Source organism: Oryctolagus cuniculus, chromosome 11 (genome assembly GCF_051225735.1).
Source record: "Oryctolagus cuniculus isolate XC-2025 breed Fujian yellow rabbit chromosome 11, ASM5122573v1, whole genome shotgun sequence".
NCBI lineage: Eukaryota > Metazoa > Chordata > Mammalia > Lagomorpha > Leporidae > Oryctolagus > Oryctolagus cuniculus.
This window is the reverse complement of record NC_142877.1, coordinates 95507622-95521809: the sequence shown is the minus strand read 5'-3', so window position 1 is coordinate 95521809 and position 14188 is coordinate 95507622. Positions and strand designations below refer to the sequence as shown.

Sequence of the window (14188 nt, the reverse complement as noted above, 5' to 3'; positions counted from 1 at the left end):
TCAAATGGTGGCCTTTTGCTTCCTACCCTGTGGAAGACACAGATGACCACGTGAAGTGTTAGGAGACTGCAGAACACTTGGGATTCATCAGTGAGTGGCAGCATTTTCAGCACGCTGGATAGGGTGCTGCCAAGTTCTGCTCAGGTGGAAGAGACAAGAAAGCTCATCTATGCTATTACAGATGATTATCCAAGGGCTCTGTCAAGAATCCATGAATAATGACAGGACTAATTATTATCATGATGAAGCAGAGAGGGAATAATGATCTGGGGAAATTGGTAGAACAAGTCACATCAGTTTTCTGGCTGAAAGTCAGCCTCATTTCCTAGTAAAGAGACGCTATTTGAGATTGCTATAATTTAGACCGTTTTGTCAAGAAGTTGCAGAATACACTGCTGGACTAGATGAGCAAGGGATCATACTTAGAAGAGTGACTTGTAGTTTGCCCTATGATATTTTCTTGGAGTGTAGAAATAAGATGGCAAGTGCATGCCTATTCATTTGTTAGTATTTTGGGGGAAGAATGTTGGGAGGAGATGTTTGAAGTCATTCCATTTACATGGTTTCAAACTCTATCCTTAATAATGGCATACCTTTTTAAACACAAGATCTTTTTTTGAATTCTAATAGAAATCATGCAAAGCAGAGATAACAGTGTAGGAGTTGGAACGGAGAGTTGAGAGCACAATACACTCAGCCTGTGCCTCTCCTCACTCACCTGCACTAGGTTTAAAAACTGCTAATGCTAATGGAATCCAACTTCCTCAGAATCATAAAATTATTTACCTGGTTGGACCAGCTCCTTGTAATAGTGTCTTACTATTAAGACATCCTGGCCGGTGCTGCGGCTCACTGGGCTAATCCTCTGCCTGCAGCGCTGGCACACCGGGTTCTAGTCCCTGTCGGGGCGTCGGATTCTGTCCCGGTTGCCCCTCTTCCAGTCCAGCTCTCTGCTGTGGCCTGGGAGTGCAGTGGAGGATGGTCCAAGTGTTTGGGCTCTGCACCCCATGGGAGACCAGGAGGAAGCACCTGGCTCCTGGCTTTGGATCGGCGCAGCAAGCTGGCCGCAGTGCACCAGCCATAGCGGCCATTTGGGGGGTGAACAAACGGAAAAGGAAGACCTTTCTCTCTGTCTCTCTCTCTCTCACTGTCTGCCTGTCAAAAAAAAAAAAAAAAAAAAGACATCTTGGTGCTTGAATAATGATTCCACTTCCTCCGTGACCCTTTTGCCTCTCATGCCAGTGGGGTTCCACTCATTACCTTCTCCCCACATTATTCAGTAGCCTATGCTCCCATTGCTATAATTCTCATGACAGTTTAAAGGAAACCATATCTGGCTCCATATTACAAATGAGAGCGCGGAAGTGAATATTGAATCCATTTTTCCACAGGGAGGGCCCACAGTGACTGCTGCTTTCTCATGTGCCCTAAGGGCAGAGGTTCTGTTCTATCACCAGTGTGGGGGAAAATCTTTTGTCATTTTTTTTTTTTGTTACATTCTCTGATTACAGGAGAGAGTAGCAAGATGTTCTCTGTGGCCCTCATGTTGTTTTGAATTCTGCTTCTGTTCCTCAGAACTGGTGTGCCTGGCTTTTGATAAATGATAGATGCTCATATCCTGCTTTGTGAAATTCTTAATCCTGGCAGTTAATAGACGCATAGCAAAGAATGAGAGTATCTATCACCTGGATAAAAGTAGTGCTAGTTTTATATGGATGTATATTACTGAGTTTCATCAATTTTTAGAGCTAGATATGATCTTAGAGAATTTATCATTCAATTTTTCCTGTTGTAATTGAAACTGGCACTCAGAGTGGTGAAAGGCTAGGTCTATGATAAGCCTGCAAGTTTGAGGAGTGAACTCTGTCCTTCCTGTCCAAGATCCTTTGCTTATCAGAAGTATTTATTGAGTTAATTTCATTGAAAGAATATGCAGTAAATGTCCTGTAGGGAAAAATGCCCGTGAGAGAAGAGGCCAATTCTTATACTTCCTTGATGGGGAAGGGTGGTCAAGAAGACCCTTTACGAGCTGAATCCTTAGATCATTTATGGGAGATTTGCTTGTGAAAGCTTTTGTCAGTTGGCCTTCTCTTGGTCTGAGAGAGCGAGGTGGCTTCTGTGTTTTAAGCTGGGAGCTTAGGAACAATCTGGAGTAGTCTTTAATGACTACATCTTTTTCCTTTTGTATAGAATATGATACAGCATGATTCAATAATCCAGATACTATCAAGAATATGGGTAAGATCTCCTTTGAGCCAATTTACCAAGTTCAGATCTAAGGCCACTGATGTTGACTATCAGTTATGGGCAACTATCAGGCTCATATGGTACATAAGAATAACAATGGAGGTAGCAAGTCCATCATCTTTCTTGGAACGATGATATCACTGTTTATGACAGCGCTGATGGAGAAGAACCTTTATTAAATGATAATTCATACATAAAAGGTCAGCAATGATTATTTTCATGTCTTTGAAGGTGGTCTATTAGAGGTTAAAGAGTGTGGGATCTGGAGCTGGCCTACTTGGAACAGAGTCCTGGTTCTGCCTGTGACCTGCATTGAGCCAGCCAACCACACAGGCCTGAATTTCCTCATATGAATTTGGGTTAGTTATTCTGAAGATTAAATAAATGAATATGTGAGGCCATGTTAACAATCTGGTGGAGTGAACACTTAATAAACTCTACCTGTTGTTTTCCTCATGTGGAATTAAAGCACCTCCTAAACATCCAACTTCTAATAATTGTTTAAGGAAGCTGTAAGTCTGACTATCTTTTTTTTTTTTTTTTTAACAGGCAGAGTGGACAGTGAGAGAGAGAGACAGAGAGAAAGGTCTTCCTTTGCCGTTGGTTCACCCTCCAATGGCCACCACGGCCGGTGCGCTGCTGCCGGCACACCGCGCTGATCCGATGGCAGGAGCCAGGTGCTTCTCCTGGTCTCCCATGGGGTGCAGGGCCCAAGCACTTGGGCCATCCTCCACTGCACTCCCTGGCCACAGCAGAGAGCTGGCCTGGAAGAGGGGCAACCGGGACAGAATCCGGCGTCCTGACTGGGACTAGAACCCAGTGTGCCGGCGCCGCAAGGCGGAGGATTAGCCTAGTGAGCCGTGGCACCCGCTGCTGACTATCTTTGATAGCAGGCTTTTCTGACTATTAAAGAGCAGAGCTATTGACAGATCTATTTGCTGTAACTTGGTTCAGCATGCATTCTTGGGTGTTACTAATGTGACACTCCCTGGGTAGGGTGAAGGACGAGTACACAAAGATGAGTTCTTAAAGGGTTTGGGCATGACAGGTGGGGAGTTGGGATGCCTAGGAGCATAAAATGGTCATTGCCTTTAAGAGTGCATTTTCTCAAGAGAGAAAGGCAATCAGTAAACAGATAGTAACAAAATGCTGAGGGAGCGCCGGGAGGAAGTGACTAAGACAGCCTGAGGTGACCTTAGGAGGGCTTCACACCGGAAGTGACATATAAACTGAGTCATGAAGGATGAGTAGCTGTTTTTCAGATAGAAGAGAGGGGTGAGTTTCTTGGCAGGGGAGCTGCATGTGCAAAAGCACAGAGGCAGAACACACACAAGCTGCGAGAGTCTGGCAGGGTGAGCAGTTCAGAAAGTGTACATCTATGCAGTTGTCTGGTTCAAGCACATGTCCAGTCCAACCTCCTTATCCCATTGGCTGAGTCTTGCATTTGATGATCTCTGCTCACCTTCCCAAGTCCATCTGTTGCTGCACAACCCCAGCCTGGATTATCACAACAGTGATTCCACCTCAGAACTGCACTTAGTACTTCTTTTTGAAATATTCTTCCCCATCTGTTTTCATGGATGGCTTTTCCTCATCCTTCAGGTTTTACCTCCTCAGCAAGGTCATTCAAGGCCATTTTTCCCGGAAGGAGATCCCCTGTTATTCCCCATCACAATGCACATCACAAGAAAGACATCACGACCTGTAATTCTTTTACCTATTACCATGTGTATTGCTTACCTGCTTCTCCAGTAGATCACACAATACAGGATGATAGGGACATAGTCTGTCTTGTTCCTGATATAATCCTAGTGCTTGCTTGCATTAGTGTATAACGCTGAACTCTAGAAATTGTTCAGTGATGTAATGAAGGTAACGATGAGTGAATGAAAAGTGAAGAAAGTGAATTGCTTGAATATCCTCTCTTGACTTCTCCAGGTCCAATCTGTACCCTTCTCCACTCAGCTGTGTGTCATGTAAGGCTCACCTATGTGGAACACTTCAATATATTTTGTGTGGGATTCAGAAAATAGGGAGAAGTTGAAGGAGAGAGGACCATTGGCCAGGTGACATTGAGCTGGCTGTATTTCTCCTAAGAAGGCATCTATAAGGGCCTACTGCATACAGCCTCTTTGTTCCTTCCCTTCATCACTTTAGGACTAGGGAGTGGAGTATGATACACCCCACCCTCATATTTCCCTTTGTGGTGTCTCCATACTATACCTTCATCTTTGTAGTCTATCAATTTCTCTTTAACCTACCTGTACCCATCTGTTTCCTGCCACTTCCCAGAGAGATATAAATGGACTGGACCAGGTTAGGAATGGTCTTGCACACATGTAAGGAATTCAAAGCATATTCATTTGTCAATGGAGAACTAAAGATAGATCTTTATGCAGATGTCATGGCCTAAATGGTTGTCCCTCTTCCAGGATTAAATGTTGAAACCCAAACACCACCCCTCACCATGTGATATCAGGAGGTGGGGATCTTTGGGAGGTAATTAGGTCTTGAAGGTGAATCTCTCATGAATGGGAGAGTGTCTGCTACATTTTGCATATTAATTTGTATGTCCCCCCCAAAGCTTCATGTGTTGAAGACTTGGTCCCCAAAGTCTTATGTTAATGGTTAATGGATTAATATTGATGGGTCATAAGCTAAGGATGGAGACTTGATCCAATTATGTGTCAGAGTGGGGCTAGTAGGAGGTCCTTAGGTCATTTCCATCAGAATGTAGTTCTTGTCTGAGGATTGGTTTGTCTGAGTCAAATTGGGCCTAGTTACTGTCTCTGCTTCCTAGCCTGCCTCTTTTTCCTTCTCTGTTTCTCAATCTCTTTCTCTCTCTGCTTCCTGGCTCACCATGTGATCCCCTCTGTGTTTGTTCTACTATTTGCCATCCTTATCAGATATCAGACTAACGGACCATCTAGTTTTAGACTATGAACTTCCAAAACTATAAGCTGGAATCAATCTCCTTCCTTAATAAGTAACTTCTCTCAGGTATTATATTGGTGAAAACTGAGTTATGTGGTATCCTTATAAAAGGGATACCAGAGAGTTAGCTAGCTCTTTTTTTTGACTACTCAGGGAAGTGGTAAAAAGACGGGTATCTATGAACCAGGAAGCAGGCTCTCACTAGACACAAAATCTGCCAACATCTTGGTCTTGAACTTCCCAGGCAGTAGAACTGTCAGAAATACATGTTTGCTGTTGAATCTGTCCACTACATAGTAGTTTGTAATAACATCCTGAACTGACAGAACAGCAACTGTATGATATAACCCAAAGCTAAAGTGTCAGTACAGAGCATGTTCTCTGAACTTTTGGTAGTGTATTGCATGATATTGCAGCAATAACTTCTGTGTGGTATAGGGGACAAAGGTGGATATTTCAAAAAACAAGATAAAGATAAAATATATTAAATATTTCTAATTTATTTACAAATTTTCTGTCACTGGACCCCATATTCTTTGTATTATGTTTGCCAAATTTTGAAGTATCTTACTAAATACTATCACCAACTTTAAATATACATTTGGAGTTAACTTTATTATTAAGGAAAATAAACATAAATCCATGTTCCCAATCATCTTCTTGGGTAGCAGTAATAGTGGGCTCTTGTAATAGATCTAATTCTAGGTGAGTTGTTTGGGGATATTTAATATGAGAAAACACTTTTAACAAGTGCTGAAGGGTTGACTCTTCCCATTCACATGGCTTGCTTTGTTGTTTTATCTTTGATCCACAATTTCTAGAAGTCTTTTCAAGTTGTTCACCAATCTTGTGTTTGCTCAGTAAGTTAATATTATACAATAATTATCTTAGCAGGTCATATATCATCATAAATGAAATTGAACAAGTGAAATTGGAAAGTAACTGCTGTCCATTATGACACATAGACCCTTCATTCTTCCTCAGGACTCCCCATGTACCCTACATGGGGAGGGTGACCACTAATATGAACTTAAAGTGCCATGTCATCTTAAACATTAGGAAAGTTCAATCTCATATTTTCTTAGATAAAAATAAATATATATAAAGTTCTAGGGTTTTCTCCTATGTCTCATTGATTGTTTTGTATACCTCCTGAGGTGCATGCACCTCACTTCCGAGACTGCTGGTACAGATTGTGGACTGACTGTGGAAGGGACTAGTTAGGAGGCGATTCCTACAGTTGCTATATCAGCAGGAATCCTTTTAGCATAAGATTTGATTAGTTTTCATTGAAAGCCCTATTATCCTTATGGTTTCTTTTCCTGCTAATTTTCTTATTCTTTTCTGTATCTCTAGAAGATAATGCAAAGCATTACAGTAACTACTTCTTAAACATATAATTCATCCACATTATTAAACCAAGAATTTTGAGTACTATTTTAAGCTCATAATGGAGGTACCTTTCTCTGAAGGGAGGCGAGAACTTCCAATTTGACCATGGCCTTGTCTAAATATGATCAGAGTCGGTGAACTCAGGGGGCTTCCATAGCCTTGGCAGCTCATGACAAGAGCCTAGGGTGATTACTGAGGCCATAAACAAGAGTGTCAATTTGTTAAGTCAACAACAGGAGTCACTGTGCACTTACTCCTCATGTAGGATCTTTGTCCTTAGTGTGCTGTACATTGAGATTTAATGCTATAACTAGTACTCAAACAGTATTTTTCACTTTATGTTTCTGTGTGGGAGCAAACTGTTGAAATCTTTACTTAATGTATGCTAAACTGATCTTCTGTATATAAAGAGAATCGAAAATGAATCTTGATGTGAATGGAAGGGGAGAGGGAGTGGGAAAGGGGAGGGTTGTGGGTGGGAGGGATGTTATGGGGGGAAGCCATTGTAATCCATAAGCTGTACTTTGGAAATTTATATTCATTAAATAAAAGTTAAAAAAAGGGAAGAACTAGAGGTTTTCAATACATGCTCTAAATAAAATTTCAGAACAATTCAGTAAGATCAGTATTATTTTTATCTTTCTTAAATTAGGAAACTTAAAGTTCAGTAACTTGCCCCATAGTTGGGAAGTGGCAGAGATGATCTGGGATTTAATTCAAGTCTGCCTGTGCCTCAAGAACTTATCCCTAACTTACTGTGTGAAGCTGATAAGGAAAAGGAAAACTCATGCAGCTTCTGTCACATTGCCTTCATTTTACCAGTAAAATAAAAGAACAGGATTAGTGGACTTAAAAGTTTACGTTCAGATAAAATGGATGAAATGTGCTGTTTACTTGGCTTGAAACCAGAGCACCTTTGAAGCTATTCTCTTTGCTCTTCTCCACACCCAAACCAAGAATCTCAAGTTCTCTCTCTGCAGCAGCCTCGTTCTTATTCCTTTATAGTTTCCCTGAGGTTCCTTCCTTTCTCTCCAACTTGATGATCTTTGCTTGGCATCAGTTAATGTTCTAAGTGAGTAGCGGTTTGGGTAGGAAAAACAAAGAATACATAGTTTGTTTATTTCATTATTTTTGGTTTGTTCTTTCTGGACCCAAGCTGCAAGATGTTGACATGAAAGTCAAATAATGTTAAGAGTTCTAAAGGAGGAAATGGCAGGAGAGTACTCAAGAAAACCGTTAAAGGAGAAGTCACAATTACAAGACTTGAAAAAGCATTTTGCCCTTCCTTGTTTCTATGCCTTGGTGACAATGTTTACTTTGCTAGATGGGAAGATGATGCTAGTATTACAGTTCCTGTGTCCTATGGAGCTGTGGACCCCACTATATCCATAAAATCTCCTGAAAGTTTGGAGTCTGATCTGTGGCTTTACTCTTTTACAGAGACTCAGGTTTTTTTTTTTTTTTTTTTTTTTTTAACTGCAAATAGGACAACTGAAAGTGGCAGAGGGATGGGAACTGCAGTGGTCTAGAACAGATAATAGGAAGATAACAGAAGAGACTAAGTCAGCTGGAGGGAAGTGGAGGATTGCATAAATCTTAGAAGAGCAATTATGAGGGTGGGGAATGAACCAAGAAGTCAATGAAAAAGGCTCAAGGTGATGGCCTTATACGTGGAATGAGTCCTCCTGAGTCCTGCTCTTTGAACACTGGGCTTTTGAACAATGTGTTGTGTGCATCTGCAGAGAGGGCTTTTAGGGAAACATCACTTCAGCTCTTGAAAAATACATTTTCAAAGATTGCTGTTTAGGGTGGGAGGGAAAGCAAACAGAATTTTGTGGCTACAAAGTAATTAATAGTAATCCACTGGGACACTGTGGGAGAATACAAAACATTATATTAAGAGCTGTAAAATGCAGCACTTTTCTGTTATTTCCAACCTAATAGGTCAAGCAGTTCACATTGTTGAATACTGGACTTTAATAATGGCTTGGGAGTTTTTGGACTTGCTAAGATTCTTTAATAAGCCTGCAGAGTACTAGTTTTTACCATGTTTCTGTTAGGACATGCACTTGTGGAACTGCATACACAAACATGCCCACACTCTTGGAATTGGGGACAAAAACTACTGCTGTCTTCTCTGCACCAGTAATCAATAGTGCAATCACTCTGGACACTGCATTTGGGGGTGATAACAGAGGGGCAGGAGGTGAGACAGGAAAACACTAACTTGTTAAACACTGTTGAAAAAACTTGCTAACTTTGAGACCACTTCTACTCCCAGTCCTCCCTGAAACTCCATCTGCCTTCTGTGTAACTGCTGTGACCTTCTCTTTTAGTTCCTTCAAGGTCACTGTATTTTTAATCTGAGTTTTCACTGTTTCCTATTTTTTCCTACCTCTCCTTCCATGCATTCACCGTGCATTACTGATCTACCCCTCTCATTGTCTGCTTACTTACTTATCCTGGGAAGATTTACTTCAATTTAGCTTACTTATTTCCCACTTAAGTATCTGATTTCTCAGCCTTCCATTTTCTGGAGTTCCCTCTCCCTCATATTCCATGTCTTATCAATTGTATTCCCAATGATAGCATTTCCTCCATGTAGACAAGCTCAGTTCTCCACTTCACTCAAGGTATCTGTTTCCTCTTGACATTTTGGCTCTATTTCTCAAGCTACCATCACTGCTAATATTTTCAAAAACCACACATGAAAGATTCATTGACTGTATGTATTTCTTGGATTATTGTATTTTTTAGTTCTTTCCATTATTTAGCACCATCTGTGGAATGGTTGAAAGAGATATTTTATTTGAAAAAGAGAAGGCTCAAATTTGCCATGCAATTTTGTTAAAACATATAAAGGACTTTCAGGTGCAGGAGGGATTATTTGTGTAATAAGCCTAAAATGAAGAGTTAGAATTAGTAAGTAAATGCAGTGGTGAGACAAATTTCAGTACAGTTTCAAGGAAGAATTTTATTACCATCGGAATTATCCAGACATTAGCAGTGTGGATAGCAGCAAGCTTCCAGTACTTGGTAGTATTCAAACTTAGGTTAGGTTCTTGTAGGGTAGATTTAAGCATCTGAGGAGTTCATATACTAGATGGGTGTTTGAATGCTGAGATTTTGTGGCTATCATGGTCATTTTCAAGTTCATTCTCCTTTGACCTGATTGCAACATAAACCAGTATTATGTGCATGCATGCTTAATTTTTGTTTTGTGTCTATACAATTTTTTTAAGCAATAAGAAGTATACAAATATCCAAGTCCTTCTCCTCTTTTCTATTCCTCCTCATTCATGAAATCATGATGACTAACAGTTTTGCGAAGATTTTTGGGTAGGTGTCCAATGACACATGCCTTTTTAATAAGTGGTCTATATCCAATGCTCTGAAACTTATTTTTTGTTCATCATGGAATATGGTGGGCCTCCAGAATTCAATAGGATAAATCAGGGCTTGGCAGACACTTTCTTCAGAGGATCAGAGTGAATATTTTCAGCTTTGTGGTGCTTATGGTCTCTGTCCTAACTATTCAGTCCTGCTGTGTAGCATGAAAGCAGCCACAGATAGCACAAAGGAACATACAAAGGTTCAAGGAAAATTAAATGATACATTTATTTTGAAGCAAAAACATTTTTAAATCCATGCATGATGTTTTCAATGCAATTTTTTTTAAAGATTTATTTATCCATTTGAAAGAGTTACACAGAGAGAGAAGAGGCAGAGAAAGGGAGGGAGGATCTTCCATCCTCTGGTTCACTCCCCAATTGGCTGCAATGGCCAGAACTGTGCCCATCAGAAGCCAGGAGGCAGGAGCTTCCTCCAGGTCTCCCACGTGGGTGCAGGGGCCCAAAGGCTTGGGCCATCTTCTACTGCTTTCCCAGGCCATAGCAGAGAGCTGGATTGGAAGTGGAGCAGCAGGGACTTGAACCAGCGCCCACATGGGATGCTGGCACTGCAGGCAGTAGCTTTACCCACTATGCCACAGCGCCAGCCCCTCTATGAAATTTTTATATACTCTATCGTATATACAACTTCAGATTTTTTTGCATGAAAATAAATTTACCATTTAATTCCATCTTCCATGAATTTTTGAAATAGTTTTCTACACAAGTGAATAGACACAGCTGTTTAACAGTAAATCTTTATTTGTTTACACTGAAATTTGAATGTTACATATTTTCATGTGTCATGAAACATTATTCTAGTTTTTTCCAATCATTAAAATATACAAAAATAATTATTAGGGGTTGGTGTTTCAGTGCAGTGTGCAATAGCATATATGGAGTGCTGGCTGCTCTGCTTCTAATCCAGCTCCTTAATAATGCACTTGGAAGCCAGGGAATGGTGATCCAAGTACTTAGGCTTTTGCCACTCAAATGGGAGATTTAAATTGTGTTCTAGACTTCTAGCTTTCGCCTGGCCCAACCCTGGCTGTTGCAGTCATTTAGGGAGTGAACCAATAGAGGGAAGATCTGTCTTTGCCTCTATCTCTCCCTGCCTTTATCACTCTGCCAAATAAATAAACAAATCTTTAAAATATCATTATTAGCTTGCAATGCACCGAGGAAGTAGCAGGATTTGGCCTGTGTGCTGTTGTTGCTGATCATTAATATAAATTGTTAGGATGATTTATTCCTCTTCTTTCCATGTGGAGTGACATAGTAACCCGTCCACCTTCTCTGATATCCACTTCATCAATAATAGAGGCAATATTTTGATCTCTAATCTGTTTTGCTTATTTGTCTTTCTTAATTGGTTTAGGCATAAAAGAAACATGCTTTTTTTGGCTCTTGTAGTAACTTCAATTTGGATTTACCATGATTTATTTAAACATTACCTATTTCTTTAAAAGATTTTATTGATTTGAGAGGTAGAGTTACAGAGAGAGCCAGAGACAGAAAGGTCTTCCATCTGCTGGTTCACTCCCCAAATGGCCCAATAGCTGGAGCTGCACTGATCTGGAGCCAGGAGCTTCTTTGGGGTTTCCTGCATGGGTGTTGCGGCCCAAGGTCTTGGCCATCTTCTACTGCTTTCCCAGGCCACAAGAAGAGAGCTGGATTGGAAGATGGGCAGCCGGGATATGAACCAGTGTTGCAGGTGGAGGCTTAGCCTACTATGCAACAGTGCTGGCCCATTCCCTGTTTCATTCTTCATGCTTCCTGTTCCTCTGGTTAATCATTTATGCTCAAATTCATGGACTAATTCCTTAGTCCCTCTTCTGACTCCTCATTGTACAATAAAAGGTTGTAGCTTGTGAGTCTTTGAGAACTCTCACAGATGTCTCTACACAGGACCAACGCAGTTTTTATAGCCCTCTTGTTCTCCCTCTTCTAGATTTTTCCCCCGCCAATAACCAGCTTAATATTCCTATGGCATGGATTTTAGAGGTCACATACATCATATATTTGTTCAGAAACTTTAACATATCTCTATAACTCATCAGATAAAGAATGATGTCTTAATGAAAATTCAGTTTGGGGCTGGCCTTGCTGCACAGTGGGCTTGTTATGCCAGTATCCCATATCGGGGTACTGGCTCCAGTCCTGGCTATTTCTGCTCCAATCAAGATTCCTGCTAATATTTCCGGAAAGGCTATAGAAGATGGCCAGAGTACCTGGGCTCCTAACATCCGTGTGGGAGCCAGGATGTAGTTCCTGGCTCTTGGCTTCAGCCTGGGCCAGTCCTGGCTATTGCAGCCATTTGGGGGAGTGAACCAATGTCATTCTGCCTTCCAAACAAATAAATAAATAACTTTTTAAAAAAATTTTCAAAGTCTTCTATATTTGAACCTTACATATTATCCTAGCTTTAAGTTTCATCATGTTAAAAAATTGCTAATACTTATAAAGGATTTCTAATAGTACCCGAATTATAATAAACACTTAACACATGACTAAATTGTTTTTAGTTTTACACATACTCCAGCCACTTTCTAATCAGAGTGACAACTTAAAATCTCCTATGTAATTTCTGTTTAAAAATTTTCTTTATTCATCCACCCATCTGTTCATTCATTCATTCACGTGGCAGATAGAGACAAAGCTGGGAGCAGGAACTTAATCCTGATACCCCATGTGGTGAAAGGAGCCCGATCACTTAAGCAGTCATACTGCCTACCAAAGTTGGCCGGGACACTCGAGTCAGAGGTTAGAGTGGGAATTGAAACCAGGTAGAACATGGGCATTTTTTTTTAAGATTTATTTATTTATTTGAAAGGCAGAGTTATAGAGAGGGAGAGGCAGAGAGAGAGAGAAGTCTTCCACCCACTGGTTCACTCACCAAATGGCCACAATGGCCAGAGCTAGGCTAGACCAAAGCCAGGAGCCAAGAGCTTCATCCAGGTCTCCCATGTGGGTGCAAGGGCCCAAGTGCTTGGACCATATTCTGCTGCTTTTCCAGGCAGATTAGCAGTGATCTGGATCAGAAATAGAGCAGCTGGGACTCAAACCTGTGCCTGTATGGGATGCTGGTGCTGCAGGTGGCTGCTTAACCTGCTATGCCACAGCAACAGCCCCCAAACATCAGTAGCTTAACAGCAGTCTTCATTCCTAAGCTAAATACCCGCTTTCTATACAACTTGCTTTGACCTGTATGTTCCCTTTTAGTTGAGCCATTTATAAATCTTTGTCTTGGCCATCCAAATTTGAATAGATCTCCAAAACCCACATGAAGAGCCTCTTTGTGCATGGTAACATAGCACTTTTAGATTCGGCAAATGACTTCAATAAGTGATGAGCTCTTACTGAGCAGTCTGAAGGCCCTGGGACTCAGGATCATAGTTATGTGGGGAAAATTGACACAGGGATAAAAAACTGCTATGAAGAGTTAGATATGAAGTTTTATAAAGAGAAGGGGGTGATTACTTTGACTAGTATTTATTGGATGCTTACTATTTGCCATACTTGTACCAGGAACTCCATTCGTAATAAATAAAAGTAGGCTTGGCTCTTTGTTGACAGGAATTTACCACCTATTGGAGACAGACATGAATCAATTTAACTCACACATAAAATTAAAACTCTCAGAAGGACAATGAAGGCACATACATGGTTCCATGAGTGGGGAATCTGACAAAGATTGGATTAGACATGGAGGGAAATGGATGTGTTCAAGATGTTTTGGAAGGATAATTATCATAAGATTAGATATGAATGCCCAATTTATTCCATCTCCTATTCAGGACTTTGAAGGAGGAATTGAGGTTCAATAGGTAGGTAAAGGCAAGGAAAGTATTTGGATTGAGAAAAGTTGTATGAAAGTGCACTTTGATATAAATTAGCAGGAACTACAAGTTATTTGATGGCCAAGGTCGAAGGTACTGGGAGGGGTAAGATTGGTACAAGAGAGGTAGGTAGGGCTGACTAGATCATGAAAGGTTTTGTATGTTATTTTAGGGAAGTTAGATTCATCCTGAAGATAATGGGGGGACAATTGAAGAATTTTAGACAGGGGAGCCACATGACAGTTGTGTAGAAAATAGATACAGGAGGGATAATGGGTAGAGGTGAGACAGGCCTGAAGGAAGGAAGACCACCTAGAGGATTGCTACAATATCCCAGAGGGAGATACTGAAAGCCTGGTGGGAACCTTGGACATTGAGAAATCAGTG

The 14188-nt window shown here is 40.8% G+C and overlaps 1 long non-coding RNA gene across 2 annotated transcripts in view; it reads left to right on the top strand.

The window, feature by feature from the left end:
- The window catches only part of LOC149123571 (uncharacterized), a 429948-nt gene that overhangs the window by 156587 nt on the left and 259173 nt on the right, over window positions 1-14188 (top strand). The window lies entirely within an intron of this gene.